Here is a 15890-nt window from a genome sequence, read left to right as displayed (position 1 = left end):
ATTGTAGGGCTACTGGTGTTGCTGTTCTTTTTCGTGTCCCTTAGTTTTACTGTCTCTATTAGTCACTTAGCCCAGGTGCTTCACTCTCTGTCCCAGGTGACTTAAATCTCCTTTCCCATACATGCGTCTGTTCTGTGCCACTGTCTGCCCCCAATTTGCCTCCGGCCTCCTATCTTCTCGGTCTGTTCTGTCACTGGTACCAGGTCTCGTTTATCCTCTCTGCAAAGTGACCCGTTTCTTATGGATACTTCTAACCACAGATTAGTAACTTTGGGAAATATTCCCTAGAGGTGAGACTATACCTGGAAAATTTAAAGCAGTACTCGTGCGCACTGGTAGGTGGTGTTACACAGCTCCAGCCTGTCATTTCGGTAAACGTCTCCTGCCCCATTAAAGTACAGTCGCCCCTCAGACACGCTCTGCTGTTATCGGTGCAGGGGCTGCCCATTCGGTGCATGGCACGCCTGTCTAGAACTCCACCTTCTGTCCGGACGTCATTTATTTTAAGGCTTTGGAGTTTAGGCGTTGTTCTATTTACAGAAATGCAGACTTTGCCCCATTAAATGTACTGCAGCCCTGCCCGGCAGATTTGTTGCGCGCACTGTCACCCGCGAGGGTATTTTGTAGCCGAGGTGTGAGTCTAGCCAAGCCCTTGGCACAGTGGGACTACTCATCTCGAAAAGCTTGGTTTTCAGAGTAGGTTGTTATGTGTAATGGAAAATCGTTCCACACTTTAGGAGCGTTGTGGGAGAAGGCGCGCCTGCCAGATCTGGTTTTCCCTATGTGTGGCATTTGTGCAAGTAGGAGTCCGGACGAGCGCAGGTGGCTGGAAGGCTGGTGAACGCAGCTGCTATGGGCCACTGGAATTATGCGATCGGCGATGTGGAGATTTTCAACATAATTATAGCCTTGCCGCTTTTGCCACATAATCCATTGTCTGCACATAATGTGCAGATTTGAATCATAAAATGATTGGTTTCTAGCTCAAAGGGTTCAAAAGTTACTCAAAATCCAGTGACACATGTTACAGTGCAGGGAAAGGCCCCTAGCAAAGCTGGACCTTTTTGTTTCGTGTTGCTATATTTGGGTATTAAAATAATACTAATGAGGTCATATCAATTCCCAGACAGTGTTACCGAGTTTAATAAGCATCTGCAATGCAATAGGTCTTGCATTTACGAGAGTTTGAGCTATTGGCATTTTAAACGACAATGCCTTTTATTTATGTTTTGGTTTTAAAAAAATAAATAAAAGGCATTGTATTTACATTGCAAATAGTTTAAAGTAGCGTAAATGCGAGACCTATTGCATTGCAAATGCTTGATTGAAGTGTGGTCACTCTATCCGTGAGAGTGAGTAAAACAAACTGACAGCCAACACAATTGTCACCCGTTTACATGGCCATCCGGCCTGGGGCTTCCTCAGGGCTGTACATACATTAATAGTGAACTAAAGAAACATAAACAGGGGTAGTGTGTATCCCCGTGTCATAAAATGAGAAAAGGAAGGAGAGCTTTGAAGGAGAGATATAAGGTAGCTGAGAGGAAAGCGAGTAAAAAAAGGGCATTTTTAGAGGCATAGAAAATAAGGAAATGAGTTTGTGGGGGTAATGGAAAGTACAGGAACACAACACATGACAAGCAATCATTTTAACATTGGTATACGACATTGGAATACAATAATTTAGCTGAAATTACCAAGACGAGAGAGAGAGAAGGGGGAGTAAAGAAAAGGAAAGGAGAAAAACAGAAAAGGAGAAAAGAAAAAAAGACACAGATGAAGAACAAAAGGTCACATGGGAGGCAAGAAGCCTATGGGGCATCATTGCAAAACACAATTATATCGAAATAATTTGAAAGACAAAGTAGTTTAGAATTTTAGGCACCAGTCAAGGGGCGGAAAATATAATTGTGCAGTTGGTGTCAAGGGGGGTAATTATTGATTATCACGAGGTGTAGTGCATGACCAAGGGTTAAAGCAGTGTTGGTGGTTAAGTGAGGCAGCGATGTTTAGGAATTATGGGGATGTCATGTGGCCAGACATTCATAGCATCACGGATGAGCAATGATTAAATAAGTCAATGATCAAGACGTAAATTATACATTGTAAACTGGAGTAGCAGTCATAGATATGTTGGAATCTCGCGATAAAAAAACAGGTTTGCAATTTATATTAAAGTGACGTTCATCATTTCAAGTGAAATACGATTGCATCAGAGTAGATTATTTTGCGACGAAAGGTTAAAAAGTACGGTTACATTGGAGCGAAAGAGACATGGGTGTAAGATCCAGTGTGTAGGACAGAACTGGATATGAGTAAAGGACGTGACAATCATCATTTTGAGTGATTTTTTGGTGCGCGTAATAGACACCAATAGGCCATGTGGTCACATGTGTCACAGTGGCGCGCGCACGCCACTCACGGGCTCCTTTGTTTCTGAAGTGATTGCGAAAGTGAAAGCGATCGCTTTCTCTGCCGTTTGGTTCTTCCTTCTCGTTAAACAGGCAGGCAGGTGTTGTAGTCAGAGGCTGATACCGTAGATGTGGATATAAGTATTTATTAGCATAAACTATAAGGCCCACAAGGAACCGGCAACAGCAATAGTGAACAGCAGTTAGGAACAGCTGAATGTCAGAGCGGTATGTGGGACGTCACATAAATACCATCGGAGCATTCCAGGATGGAACTATGTGACGTGACACAATAGATGTGGAAGAGGTATGGTGACAACAGTGGAAAGGAAGAAGTACGATTACAACATCTTCCTTCCTCAATATAAACAACACACTATAATAAATACATAACTGTGTACAATGGAACAGAATATTCATTCCAATACATAACTGTCGTAGCGTTTGGGAATACATATTTCTCTCCCAGACCTAGTATGAGTGTGTATGTCAACATGTCTGTTGTCCACGACATTTTCACTCCTTCCGTACCCCTCTCTTTCCTTAGGTCCCTTTAGGACCCTTGAACCTTCCTCTACATTCTCATGTCCGCTATCCATATTTGTATTTCCCTCTTCCTCCTTCCTTTGAGCACTGATCCTGTCACTGCTTATTTGATCATTGTGTGCGTATCATCCCATTCCAGAATGCTTTCATCAAGTTGGCTATCCTCATCCTCCATTCCTTTCATTATTAATTCCTGACCCTTTTTTCAGTCTTACTACATCATCCTTGCTGCGCCATCCTTTGCCATCTACATACACTGCCCCTTTGGATGCACTGCTCACTTGTTCTGGTCTACTGAACACAGATTCTCCTTTGTTCACTCTGAATGGTTTCTTCACCAGAATTCAGTCTCCTTTTTCCACCTCTTTGCTCTTTACTTTGTTAACCTCATCTGAATATTTTTTAGTCTTTAACTGTTTATTTACAATGTTCTCCCTCACTTTGAGTGTTTTGTCATCTATGTACTCTGTAGATACGTCATCTTTGTACCACTTTTCAAATTTGGGAGTCAGTTCATTTTTGCACTTTCTTCCTCTCATCAAGAAAAATGGGGTGAACTTTGTAGTTTCGTTAGGTGTGATATTATATGTTTTCACTTTGGCTTTTATAAAACTTTTGACGTTCATCTTAGGAGCAATTGCTAATTGGATGCCTTCCTTCATGAATTTGTTCATGCGCTCAACTTGACCATTACTTTTTGGACTGTATAATGGTGTCTTTTCTTGTCTCACTCCAATATTTTCCAAAAACTCCGTCATTTGCTTCGACACAAGTTGAGTTCCATTATCTGACACCAGGATTTTTTGCTGACCTTCTACAGAAAAAACTTTCTTAAGAAATTTTATCACAGTTTCAGTGGTCACATTTTTCACAAATTTGAAATAAACCCACTTCGAATAATAGTCTGTTAGAACTATCATGTATCTTTCGGATTCTGGTAGCAAGTTAAATGGCCCGGCAAAGTCTATCGCTACTTTGGACCAAGGTTCATCTGGTATGCCCACCATCTGCAACCCTCCTTTTCTGGTCTTCCAGTGCTTACCTGCTTTCAAACACTGTATGCATTTGTCAATGAAACTGCACACGTCATTGTCCATTCCCGGCCACCAGTAGTGCATTCTTAATATATTCTTCGTAGCGCTACTTCCGGAATGACCTTTGTGAGCCAATGTTATTAACTTGGATCTTATGTTCGCAGGTGGTATGAACAGATCGCACCTTTTCAGGAACCCACCTTCGATAGTTAACTCTTCGCTAACTTGTTGGAAGCTTCTTAACTCTTTATGAAGATTTCTGACTGGTGGCCAGCTAGTTTTCACATGACTTATTACTCTTTCCATTATCTTATCTTCTTGCTGGAACTTCTTCCACTCTTCCTCTGTTACTGACCCACTACACATTTCTGTGGCATCTATCCACGCTACAACACATTCTGTTTCATCTAGTGTGGTTTCGGAAGGACCATTCATTGGCAATTGTGATAAGCAGTCAGCTCTGCAATTCATTCCACCCTTGATGTGATGTATGGTGAATGTATATTCTTGCAACTTTGACAATAGTCTTATCAACCTAGAACTTGCTTTGCCATTGCCCCGCCCTTCTCCATCCATCATGTAAATCAATGGTTTGTGGTCTTTGATAATCATAAAGCTTTTTCCCCATAGGTAACTCTTGAGTTTTTGCACTGCCCAGACACATGCGAGTGTTTCCCGCTCAATGGTACTGTAGTTTGTTTCAGCCTCGCTTAACCTCCTGGAAATAAAGGCTACCGTGTTTTCCTTCTTCCCTTTCTTTTGACAGAACACTGTGCCTATGCCCTTGGCGCTTGCATCCACTGTGATAACATTTTCCCATTCTGGGTCATAAGGTTTTATTGCAGGTGCTTTAGTAATATCATTCTTGATTTCATTGAAAGATTTTTCTTGATCTTCTGTCCATTGGTAATTAACATTCTTCCTGAGAAGTTACCTCAGTGGTTCAACCTTGGTGGCATATGCTTGTATGAATTTGGAATAGTATTCACTTAGTCCTAGGAAGGACTTTAATGTTTCCTTGTCTTTAGGCTGAGGTGCCTCTCTAATAGCTTCCACCAGATCATCTGTTGGCGTTATTCCATTAGAAGTTAACACATGACCCAAATATTCAATTTTGTTCTCCATGAATTTGCACTGGTCTTTGGACACCGTCATACCCCTTTCACTCAGGGTTTTCAGTACCTGGTCCACCTGTTTAAGATGCTCAGTTTCTGTCTTTGAATGGATTAAAATGTCGTCCTGGAACGCCTTGACTCCATTTACTTCTCCAAAAAGACTATCCATGAGTTTTTGAAATACCCCCGATGATGAGGCAAGACCAAAGGGCAGTCTTATGTATCTGTACGCTTCAAAAGGAGTCACAAAAGTGGTCAGTTTCTTTGACTCTTCTGTCAAGCAAACCTGATGATAAGCTGCTTTCAGGTCAATCAATGTAAAGTACCTTGACCCTGCTATGGACTGTAGTATTTCTTGTACCATGGGGAGTGGATGGCAATTTACTAGAATGTTCCGGTTGAGTGATCTCAGATCCACACATATCCTTATCTCTCCGGTTTTCTTTTTCTTTGAAACAACGACTGCAGACACCCACTCAGAGGCATCTGTTTCTTCTATCACTCCCTCTCCTTTCAATTTTTCTAATACATCTTTTAATTATTTCCTTATTGACAAGGGTACAGACCTCACTCTATGCTTTGTTGGCATTGCACCATCCTTTAGCTTTATTGCATGCATGAAACCTTTTACACACCCTCATTTCTGAATACATTTTCATATTTCTTCAGTAACTCTTCAATGCCATTTTCCTTTGTTTCAAGTTTTATGCTGTTTATAAAATCCTCCTTCCATATTATGGGATTTTCAGAACCTGGTTGCAGGATCACTCCAATCTTTGCTAGGTCCTTCCACCCCACAAGTATTCTACCTCGCTTGGCTACGTACACTTTGGTCTCAATGGTTCTCCCCTTAAATGTCACAGTGTCATTGAAGTAGCCCACCATTTCTATATCTTGTTCCCCAAATGCTTTTGGGTTTATGTCAGTTTCCTGTAGTTCAACATCACTCTATTTCTCATCAAAATTTTTGTCTGATATTATCGTTATGGGTGAACCAGAATCTGCAGTAAATTGTAGCTCTACATTACCTATTTTACCTTCACCTATTGTTCCTTTTATTTTGCCATCTACCATTTCTACATATAGTACTATGCTTCCGCACATTTCTTCGTCAAAATCTCCTACAGCATTTATATTTACATTACCTGTTACTTTTCTGGTTTTGCAAAACGATGTATAATGACTGTATTTTTTACACTTCATACATTTTTTTCCGACAGCAGGACATGACTTACTATCAGCTAGGTGTTTTTGAGAATCACATCTGTAACAACACATATTTCTACCTCCTACCTTTTTATCGCCCCATGTTCTCTCATTACATTTACGTTCATTTTTCCCCCTGTCCTGTAAGTAAAATACATTAGAATTACCACCAGTACAAGACAGTTCTTTGGTTGACATTAATGATCTTTCTATCCCTTTGGCAATGTCCACTACTTCCTGCAAAGTTGGTTTCCTACATGCTAATAGTCTTTCCTGCACCTTTTTTGAGTAGCAGTAAAACACCACTTGGTCTCTTATATAAGTATCTGTCAAGTCTTCATATTCACAATCCCTTGCTGGTACTCTTAGGCAAGCTATATACTCCTCTACAGTTTCTCCTTCCTCCTGCTTCCTCAAAGCGAATTTGTGCCTTCCCACCATTATGTTGCTTTCTTCATCATATTGTTTTTCAAGCCTTTTTAAAGCCTCTTGATATTCATTCATCGGTATAAACACACCAGGTGGATACTCAAATTCTGGCAGGCTGTCAAATACCTCCTGACCAACTTTCCCTAAGAGGCCAAATAATAGCGATTTCTTTCTTTCAGCATCGTATTTCTTTCCATCTATAGATACTATGTAATTTTCGAATGCCCTCAACCAACTCTTCCACTTCATGGCTGGCTTTCCTGGTTCTTCTGAGAAAAGTGGTGGCACACATATGTTATTGCTTTGCGCCATTTGCCTTATTCTTTTCCTGATGGGTAGCTGTAATTCTTTATCTTACTTTCACACAATTTGCTTGTTTTAATTCCTTCACAAATTTCTTACACTAAATACTGCTTTTACTTCTTCACTTATTCTCCGCTGGATAATATTCCTTAATATCACCCTGAATTGTCATTCGTTTTAAATAGAATGCGCTATTTTTAAAGATGCGCTTGTTATTTCATTACTTTCATTTCCTTGCTGTCTTTTCCTTTCATTTGCGCAGTTCGCCGCCTCAGACCAGAAATTGACACTTTAGAGAAAGAATGGAGGCAGCACCAAGCATGAAGTAAACCAGGACCACGTTGTGTCAAAAATATATTTTCTTTTATTTTTTCATTTTTAAGACAGCCAACGCGTTTCGCTCCCCAACCATGGGAGCTTCGTCAGGGCTGAAAACAACACAGAAATGATACACCAATATTAATAACACATACTCACATTAAAATTGCAACAAAGAGACAGACAAGGTTAAAAATACGTTGAGTCAAGCTTTTTAAGAGACGAGATGGCAACACTTGAAAGGACCACAATATCAATCCTATGTTTTAAGAGACATTTTGCCTTTAAATCTGAATATGCAAACACAAGAATGATGCAACTGGGTGACTGTAGAACAACACATTGACATACAGAGCCGAATACAACCAAATATAAAGTGCTTAAGGTAAAACAAATGAATAGAGATTCATCCATTTGGCTTCCTCTCTCCTTAAGGTAAGCTCCCTATTGCCACCTCTTTTGTTAGGCGGAATGTGTTGAATTGCATGGAACCAAAATGTGTTGTCATGAACATGTTCCAAGTTGTAATGTTCCATTATCGGATGCCTGCTGTCCCTATTGATGATTGCCCTGTTGATGTTTGATCTCTATACAATTTCTTATACATAAAAACTTTTTTGTCATTTTTAGCATCTATACTACCTTATTGGTCAAACTTTCTCATCTACGTCATTTCGTCGCTTCAAGATCTACCAACATCTTTGGTGAGAACGATATTATGTATAGTGTCAACCTCTGGCTCAGTCACCTGTGCGTGGGTGTATGTCTATACCTTTCACATTGGGTAACCATTCTGTATAGGTCCATCTAGGGGCCACCTCTCCTTCTCCCCTTTCCCCCACTCCTTACTTTGGCTTTACTTCACACACCCTTCATCTCTATTCATTTGTTTTACCTTAAGCACTTTATATTTGGTTGTATTCGGCTCTGTATGTCAATGTGTTGTTCTACAGTCACCCAGTTGCATCATTCTTGTGTTTGCATATTCAGATTTAAAGGTAAAATGTCTCTTAAAACATAGGATTGATATTGTGGTCCTTTCAAGTGTTGCCATCTCGTCTCTTAAAAAGCTTGACTCAACGTATTTTTAACCTTGTCTGTCTCTTTGTTGCAATTTTAATGTGAGTATGTGTTATTAATATTGGTGTATCATTTCTGTGTTGTTTTCAGCCCTGACGAAGCTCCCATGGTTGGGGAGCGAAACGCGTTGGCTGTCTTAAAAATGAAAAAATAAAAGAAAATATATTTTTGACACAACGTGGTCCTGGTTTACTTCATGCTTGGTGCTGCCTCCATTCTTTCTCTAAAGTTTTCGTCTGGATTTCCAGTGGGACCAAACCGCAGCAGGTCCTGGAGGTTGTCAGCACAACAAAAATTGGACATTTTGAGGGACGTCGGAATATAGAGGTGCTGGTTGTCAGATCCGCTGTGGAACATTTTTCTTTGGCCAGAAATTGACACTGTCAAAATGGCCGCTGACACACTGTAACGATGACGTGTAGAGCTGTTTAACCAATGGCAGTGGTTTACAAGCTCGCGTCACTCCCAGGATGCTTCACGCGTTTTTCCTGTCAGAAGTCCTGCTGCGCGTCTATCTCGCCTGATCTCCCTTGCGCATTGCCTTCGATCAGCTGTGCTTGTGCGCGCAGTTACTTCACTTACTTCGCTGTTTCTTGCACATTACCGGCTTGTTATTCCTTCTGATAATCGTTGCGGGTGACTTCCTTCATGCCCCGATATTATCTTTACTTTGTGAGCCTTTCACCGCTTGGGTTCGTTTCCCTCGTCGCCACTTGTTGTAGTCAGAGGCTGACACCGTAGATGTGGATATAAGTATTTATTAGCATAAACTATAAGGCCCACAAGGAACCGGCAACAGCAATAGTGAACAGCAGTTAGGAACAGCTGAATGTCAGAGCGGTATGTGTGACGTCACATAAATACCATCGGAGCATTCCAGGATGGAATTATGTGACGTGACACAATAGATATGGAAGAGGTATGGTGACAACAGTGGAAAGGAAGAAGTACGATTACAACAGCAGGGAGATTCTCCTGTGTAAAGAAGGGAGGAGGCAGAAGAAGTTTAAATATGGATTTATTTAAGTTAAATACTAGGACCTACTGGAGCACAGAGCAAAGTGTCTAAATCAGATCAGCTCCAACCGCTTCTCTGATTTAGAACACAGCTCACAACACATTCTCCATTACATAGATAACACTCTAATGATAAGACAATTCCATAAGTGACATGTTAAAACTCCAACATAGAAAGAGAAGAAGGATAATATTACCACATCCTGCTCAAAATGAAAGTGCCACGGGTGACAGATTATTAAAAGCGCACAGCCAACTTGCTCAAAATAAAAGCGCCACGGAAGGTGACAGCACGATATGCAACTTGCTCACAATGAAAGCGCCACGGGTGACTAGTTATGACGTGATGCATACGGAATTGTCAGTACTCAGTATTTAAGAGAACGCCTTCACTTCTTCGTAGGGCTTTTCCTGGGTTTGAAAGGACAGTACCTGCATGTCTCAGTGAGGCTACTGTACATTTAACCAGGACAGGACATGCCCTTCTCCACTGGCACAACAAACTTGTAATACAACACAAATACTCTTCTGAACAGGGCATGTACTTGCCAGCAGGGGGGCTGCTGCACTTGTTTTGGGGCATTGCCCCCGGTTCTTAAAAGGGTCTGCTGGCACTCTGGGCCTATGCTTCCACTCCAGGGATCTGTGGTTGAGTGCATACTCACACTCAAACCCCCCTTTTATCCTTCCGGAGTCAATAAAATGAGTACAGTTGAGAGACATTAAACGTCCTTTATGTGTCAATAGCGCCTTGAGGCCTCCTTGGGGTGAACATGCTAAGTGCGCTTATTATGTGCTACAACGTATACACTTCTTAGCAGGGCAGTTGTGCCATTTGTGGCGCAGTACCAGCCTCTCTCAGCCAGGCGCTTCTTTACATGTGGGAACGTTTTACAGCTGTCCCACAGCAGGCTGGGGCAGGGACAGTATGGAAGTACAGCGTAGAATGACAGAGCCTAGTGTGGCGGCCTCGAGTCGTGGCGCTAGAGTGCCAGGACGGTGTTGGCCACCGTTACCCGTGCTATTAAAGTCACGGTCTGTGTGCGCCGGAATACTGGTCTGTTGCTACGGCCCCTGTTCAGCTTGTACAGGTATCTTGGCTGGCGTAAAGGGGACTTGTCAGTCAGTGTCAGAAAGCACTCGCTCCCTAGTCAGAGAAATGCGCTTCTCCACTTCTTGGCTCAGCGCACCCCACTGCCCACCGAAACGGGCAGAGTTAGTCTTTCTGGCAGGTCTGTGGCTGTGTTTCGGGACTGTCTGTGGACGGTACTCGCTGGTCTTGGCATATAATCTGGCCGGGTAGATTGGTTGTTGGGTGGTGAATCCTCCTAGCGCGTTATACAGACATTATAAATGGGCCAGACACGACATCATATGCATTATGGTTACATTAGGAAAAAAATGTTATAACTACAGATGACATGCACTTGCTCAAACAATAATGCACAAACACGGAAGATGATATGGGGTGGTTACCTTATGACAATAAATTTTAAACTATAGATAATTATCACTTGCTAAAAATAAAAACGTATTTATTATTGAGGCTGATAGACCCACTGATGCAACAGAACATGGGGAGTCACGAACACGGAAGAACGATCTCATAGCATGCGATTTTGTGAACTGCGTTGTATTTGCATAAAGATCAGAGACACTACAATAGCAGGGGAACAGCGTGCGCAGTGAATGCATGCGATGTGATGCCTTTGGCGATGTAAAAACTGCGTGGTCATTGCTGCCGATGTGGCGGTTAGCAATGTATCATCATACATTCGTTGACGGAGAATTAGTGCTTTAAATGGGCTGGTACTCACCAGTGCTGAGTACCGGCACTTCTCTACTGCCCGAGGAGAGTTCCGGTACTCATGAAAAGGTAGGCTTAGTGGCTGTGAGTGCCGGGGCAGTGGCGAGCAGGAGTGGGACGTGTCTCTGGGAGCAAAGGCGCCGCTTCTGTCTTCTGATCTGAGCCCCTGCTGAGCTATTCAGCAGGGCTCATCTGAATAATGTCTGGTGCTCGTCGTCACGCTGTGCTGGACAGAGCAGGGTCGAGATTCGTTAGGTTTTGCCTGGCGAAAGATGCGCTCTGCGCATCTTTTTCGCGCAGGTGAAAACCTAATGACTATAGTAGGGGAGACAGGAACGACCCCCGTCTTCCATTGGCTAGCTCCATAAATGGAGGCTAGCCATTGGAAGACGGGCCTTTCCGTCAATGCCGGACCAGATTCGGGGGCGTTCCCGAGAATTTTTGGCTTTTGGCTACGTCACGCTACGTCAGCCAAAAGTCGGGAACGCCCCCGAATCTGGTCCGGCATTGCCGGCACCCGCCTTCCTGCTCGGGCCGTGAGAAGGAGCCTCGCTTAGAGCGCGTGGAGCGCTTTTGCTGACCTCTAAAGCCGGTGCCCACCCAGCAGTGTCCCTTTGTTTCCCCGCCGCGGCCCCGAAGCCGAGTTCCCCAGAAGGAAGCAGCCGTCCGCCTCCAGCCAGGGCTGCGCTGGGATTGGCCCAGTCGGCCGAGTCTCCGCCGCGTCATCGGGAAGAGGAGTGGAGAGCGGGAAGCAAGAGATCTGCGGGAAGCTGTCCAGGTGAGTGTTTTTTTTCTGTTTCTTACTCCTGCCCTGACTTACTGTGTATCTCGAACGTGGAGGGCACAGTGACCTCTGACCCACTATAGGTATGGCAGCGACTTTAGTCACGGTGTGCACGTGCCATCTTAAAAAGTCACTCGAGGACGTAGCTGGCGGAGGGACGGATTGAAACGTGTCTGTATGACAACCCTCTTGCACACGTATGACACCGCTACCTGCACCAAGCCTATGGGTATCGGCATTTTTACTCGCGCCGTTTCCACATATCACTTTGAGTACAATAAATCAAAAGATGGAAACGATTGCCCAAGCTCCGCCCGTCTCTGCCCACCCTAACGACTTCCCGTGCTGTTATTGCTGAGGCGCCAGAGGAGCCGAGCTCTGGGAAAGCGCGGAGGCCGCGGTGGCACCCACGTGCGAGATGCCAGGAAAGAGGGCAGGCAGCGCTGGGAGGGGTCATTAAAAGAGCAGCCACATCTGCAAACACTGTCTGCTTTATGAGCAGAAAGAGCTAAACACGGTACGGAACGTATCAAACACACCCATGGAGTCCCCACACATCACAGAGAGATTCATAGCACCACCGATGCACAAGCCGATCACAAGTAAAACACCCGTAAACAGAGGCATGCATATCTAACGGGTTTCACTAATTACAGAATACACACATCACACATTTTACAAACACAGTACACACATAGCAGCATTAAACAAACAAGTCACACGCATACGTCAAACAAATACAAAAGGAAAAGGACAACAGAGCATATATACTTAGCACGAGATATCAAATAAAACACATATCACATAGAGACTTCGAGGCACATCACACACAAAAGGAATAATAAATGATGAAGCGATGAAGTCACCAAATACACACACATATTACAGGAGGAAAGGATAACCACATACATCATATACAAATAAAGCACATTTACTAATCTCATATACATCCATTGCTCATCAAACGTATACGGTTTTCACGCCTACTACACAAACACGCCCACACAAAAAAGGAAATATCCTCATATGTCAAATGCACTGGTCAGATTTCACATGACACAGTCACGTCACGTATAAACATGATAGCAATTCATACCCGTTTATGTTTTCACACACATAAGCAAGGAGAGACAAACAGCAGATCATTGGGGGATAATATCACAACAGACACACACATATCGAGGGCACACATGCATAACCATAACACACACTGTTCACATCCAAATCAGACAGAGCCTATACTCACAATGTGCGACACGCATGCGCAGACGGCTATGCGTACTTTACCCAAATCAAAATTCAATCACTGCATTGTTATAAATGCTCCAGACACCCCACATCACGCTACACGAAGAAAGCACCAGAAACCATGCGTACACAACACAAGACACATATACACTGGTCATAACAGATGACAGCCCTTGCCCCCGGACAAATCCGAAACCCTGGCACATCAACCATACACTTATACACTTCTTATAAGCCCCTTCCCCGCACACACACCAGAAAGTCACAAGCCTTAACACACTGTACACAAATCTTACAGATCACGATTCAGCAGTCTTTTATAACAACTGTTTCTGTACCACTGTGTGGAACTCACGTGTCCCCGTGTAACATGTACACATAAATAACACACATGCACGCAGATAACGGGCAAAAACATTCACAACATGAACACGCAGTAACGAGCCACACACACACGCGTGGACATGCCGCCCCGGCATTGCTCCCGGAGAGGCCGTCTCCGAGGGTGCGGGCCCACTGAACGCCGGTGCATGAGGCGTGTTGACAGTGGGGGCGGCCTCCGAGCATCACTTAAACAATCAATGGAGCTCGGGTTACACCGCGCGGCTCCCTAAACGCGCCCAATAAGGGCAGGTTAGACACCTGCGATAAGGCCCCGATGCGGCCCCGATAGCCGCCAGCCCGGTCTTATCGGCCGCCGGATTTAATTGCCTGCCGCGGCCATTGTGAGGAAGAAAGGAAATTAGCGGAGAGAGGCCCGGCTCAGCTGCCTCGGATCCAGTGGGTGGAAAGTGCGGGAGTAATGAGGGGCAGGCAGGGGAGGGGGGGCGAGTCACTGCATACACAATTAAGAATATTTATGGAATTGATGCGTGCATGAGATTTATTTTTAAGTGGCATACTGTGCACGTCCGGCCATCTCTCCCAGAAGGTGTCATTGAAGCCATGCTTTTGATCACACTGTGTTTAATAGCTATTATGGCCAAGCAAAGTCTATTAGCTCAAATCGGTATTCATTTTATTTTATCAAACCAATACATTCCATTTGTATTTTTCGCTTTGATATTTGTAGTCCAATGTCCAAACCTCGAATCTACTGGATCTCGTTTTTATTTGATTACTTTTCTTTTTGAATTATGTGGAATTGGCATTTCCTTTGAAATGAAGAGCTTCGGGGCGCTCTAGATGTTTTGTGAACTAAACAGCACTGAAACGTGGAGCTGATTAACAGCGCATGCAAGAGTTTTTAAGGGTTGTCCAGTTAGCTCTTAGGAGACCTCTTTCTGCACCTTTCCCCGTGAGTTTATTATGGCACAGGAACAGTTAATCAGCCGGCAGTTGTTTAGAAACGAGTTCCTCTTTGCCCAACCCACCGTGGAACAATAGGAAAGGGAAGCCGCCTATAGGGCTCGCAGGGAAGAGACGGCTGCTGGCTGTAAAGCAGGATTTGGCGCTAGTTACCTATTCTTGCTCCCAGGTTTACGAGGTGCGCATTGTCCTTCTCTGCCCAGGGTTATCCCCCCGCTAGTTGGACGTGCAGGTTTCGGTCTGCAATTGTCTTTTATGACTCCGCAGAGAGCCTGTACAGGAGTCACTGTTTGCAGGCCCCGGCTTGGTTGGCAGTGAGTGAGTCTCCATTTCTGAAAATGGCAGTGAGCAGGTGTTTACTGTGTCATCCGGGTCCCTACCGGCTGCCGCTATGTTCTAAGCCAAACTATGGCGGGGGCTGGGGATGTACACCCAAGAGCGTTGGCTCGGGTCAGCCACCTTGACAGATCAGTCGCCCCTGTTACCCAGAGTCATTCGAGTGACGTCATACTGAGTTCAGCATCAGACTTCCCTAGCACAACTTTCCAAAACAAACTCTGCAGGTTGTTGTCTGGAAAAGCAAGCGCCTACTTTTATTTCCCACATCTTTCAGCTACGATTTGCAAAAGCAAAAAGCCAAACGGAAGTCAGCAACTTGGGTCCAAATAATCACATATTTGTTACTACGCTTGCGCTAGACTGAGTGACGGTGTGTTTTTGGCAAGTGCATACCAAAAGGGGAATTCTGAGGCCTTAAGCCATATATACGTATTTCACCTTGAAGCTGGGGTGCAAACCATCGGGCACACTGTAATTTTCTGGGTAAAAGCTTCGATTGCCGGGTAGACACAATGCGGGGCCTTTCATTAAACGCATTTATGAGTACGTGAAGTACTACTCCCTTTCAATTTCAAAGAACTGTATTGGTTTTTATGACAAAAGAGAAACAGAAGGGGTGCCATGGTACAATAGTGCAAAACACATGTTGAATAGGCGGGTAAAGTGTACTATAGACTTGTTCAAGTATACATGACATATTTTGTATTGTGAAGAAACACACACAAAAACAAAGGGCAGACAAAATATAATCATGAGGGAAACCAGATCCTGAGTAACAAGCAAAAAGCAACATACAAATTCAAAATGTAAAAAGCATAACATATAATAATGAATGACAATTCTGGAGGTGGGATTAGAGCAGCAAGCTTCCAAACTGATAGCAGTCTGGTGACCTAGGAAGGTTTGTAAATCCCTGTAGTCGGCAAAAATATGGTGTTTCCCATC

General features: G+C 43.8%; 1 long non-coding RNA gene across 2 annotated transcripts in view; it reads right to left on the bottom strand.

Annotated features, from left to right (window-relative positions):
• LOC147751123 (uncharacterized) overlaps positions 1-15890 on the bottom strand; it is a 426133-nt gene that overhangs the window by 327630 nt on the left and 82613 nt on the right. The window lies entirely within an intron of this gene.

This window comes from Lissotriton vulgaris, chromosome 1_1 (assembly GCF_964263255.1).
Source record: "Lissotriton vulgaris chromosome 1_1, aLisVul1.2, whole genome shotgun sequence".
NCBI lineage: Eukaryota > Metazoa > Chordata > Amphibia > Caudata > Salamandridae > Lissotriton > Lissotriton vulgaris.
Note: the sequence above shows the minus strand (reverse complement) of the source record. Positions and strands in the feature narration are given on the sequence as shown.